Source organism: Oryctolagus cuniculus, chromosome 1, assembly GCF_964237555.1.
Source record: "Oryctolagus cuniculus chromosome 1, mOryCun1.1, whole genome shotgun sequence".
NCBI lineage: Eukaryota > Metazoa > Chordata > Mammalia > Lagomorpha > Leporidae > Oryctolagus > Oryctolagus cuniculus.
The window spans coordinates 88,438,031-88,440,486 of NC_091432.1; the positions used below are offsets into that span (position 1 = coordinate 88,438,031).

The following is a 2,456-nucleotide window of genomic DNA, read 5'->3' on the forward strand; positions in this document are numbered from 1 at the left end:
CTAGGTCCGCTTGAACCCACAAACCTGGAACTTCATCCAGGTCTCTCATGTGGATGGTAGGATTCCAGGCACATGGGCCATCTTCCCATTAGCAGAGAGTTGGATTAGAAGTAGAGCAGTGGGGACCTGAATTGGCTCTCCAATATAAGATGCAGGTGTTGCAAGTGGTAGCATACCATGCTGTGCTATAGCACCAGCCCCTAGTCCATTGACATTTAAGGTAATTATTGATAGGTAAGTTTTACTACAGTGATTATGGTACTTGTTTTGCATTTTTATTGTAGTTCCTTTATTTCTTCATCTTTATAAATATTCATTTTCTCTAGTGTATATTTTTTTTTTTTTTGCCAGGCAGAGTTAGACAGTGAGAGGGAGATAGACAGAGGGAGTTATAGACAGTGAGAGAGAGACAGAGAGAAAGGTCTTACTTCTGTTGGTTCACCCCCTAAATGGCCGCTACAGCTGGCACGCTGCACTGATCCGAAGCCAGGAGCCAGGTACTTCCTCCTGGTCTCCCATGTGATTGCAGGGCCCAAGCACTTAGGCCATCCTCCTCTGCCCTTCCAGGCCACAGCAGAGAGCTGGACTGGAAGAAGAGCAACCGGGACTAGTACCCAGTGTCCCAACCAGGACTAGAACCCGGGTGCTGGCGCCATAGGCAGAGGATTAGCCTAGTGAGCCACAGCGCTGGCCTTTAGTGTATATTTTGATTCCTTGCTTGTTATTTTTGCTTAGTCTGATATAGGTTCTTGCTTTGTGCTTAAAAAATCTCATTTGGCTATCACAAGCTATCTCAAAAGGATAACAACTTAGCATTGGTTATAAATATAGGGAAAGACACACAAACAAAAAATAATACAATAATAAATCCTAATAAAAAATCTATGTGATCCATTCTTCCATAATTTTTGAATTTTTTTAAAAAATTATTTATTTTATTTGAAAATTTATAGAGAGAGAGAAGGAGAGGAAGAGAGAAAGCAGTCTCCATCCTCTGGTTTACTCCCCAATTGACCACAATGGCCAAAGCTGCGCTGAACCAAAGCCAGGAGCCAGGAGCTTCTTCTGGGTCTCCCACATGGGTGCAGAGGCTCAAGGACTTGGGCCGTCTCCCACTAGTTTCCTGGGCCACAACAGAGAGTTGGATCGGAAGTGGAGCAGCTGGGACTCAAACCGGTACCCATATGGGATGCTGGCACTGCAGGCAGTGGCTTAACCTGCTATGCCACAGTTCCTGCCCCTACTTTTTGAATTTTTTTTTTTAAATATGGAATGCTTCACGAATTTGTGTGTCATCCTTGTGCAGGGGCCATGCTAATCTTCTCTGTATTGTTCCAATTTTAGTATTTGTGCTGCTGAAGCGAGCACTACTTTTTGAATTTTTAATGTTAGCTGTGGCCTCTTTCAATATTGCCTGACTCTTAATATTTTAAGATGATTGTTATGTATTTTTTTAGTCTTCACAGTAGATGTATAAATGGTAAGTTTACCATATTTGGCATATTAAAGCATTCTGAATGTATCTGTGTAGTTACTCTTAGCAGTGGGTTTTCAGCCTTCTGATGTTTTTTTGTTAGCACTTCTTTCTCTGCATTTGAAAAAGGTCTTATGATAATAAACATTTTCAATTTTTTGTTTGAATAGGAATATATTTCTCCTCATATCTAAATTATAGTTTTGCTGGATACAGTATTCTTGGCTGGCAATGTTTTCCTCTGGCAATATAAAAATATCTCTTTCCATTCCACCTGTCCAGTAAAGTTTCTGCTGAGGAGTCTGCAGTCAAATTAGGACGCCTTTGTTATTTTATTTTTTTTCTTTTCTCCTATGGCTTTGAAAATCCCCCTTTTGGCTTTAATCTCAGAGAGCTTCCCTGCAATATTTCTTGGGGTAGATTTGTTTGTTTAATCTGACCAGTGACCTTTGACCTTCCTGTATCTAGATATTTGTGAAATCGTTTCTGTCAATATCTCTTTGAATGTGCTTTTTAACCCTTGGATATTCTTAAGGCCCCATTGGATCTCAATAATCTGAATATTGAATTGCTCTTTCATGCTGTTTCATATTTCTCACAAACTTTCATTAGTCTTGACTTTTTTTGTTTTTCCTTCTCTGTATATTTTTAAATATTTGGTCTTAGAGTTCACTATTTATTTATTGTGTTTTATCTATTCTTTCTACTGATGCCTTCTATTGCATTTTAAAAAAGATTTACATAGTGTTGTTAATGGTTGAAGGATCTCTACTTGAGTTCCTTTAGTTACCTCATTGCTGTATCAAATTTCTCTGTTGAAATATTGAATTATTTCTCTGTGTTCCTTTGAATTTTGTTTTCCTAAAACAACTATTTCTTCACCTGAGCATTTGGAAATTTCACTTATAAGATGGCTGCTCTCTGGCATCTTATTTTACAATTTAGTTGAGATCATGTTTCCCAGGGAGTTTTTGATGTTTTT

General features: G+C 38.6%; 1 non-coding gene across 1 annotated transcript; it reads right to left on the reverse strand.

The window, feature by feature from the left end:
- Positions 1-1,261: 1,261 nt before the first annotated feature.
- Positions 1,262-1,368, reverse strand: LOC127484970 (U6 spliceosomal RNA). Its single transcript, XR_007912174.2, has one exon. It is a non-coding gene; the product is annotated as a U6 spliceosomal RNA (small nuclear RNA).
- Between the last annotated feature and the right edge of the window lie 1,088 nt (positions 1,369-2,456).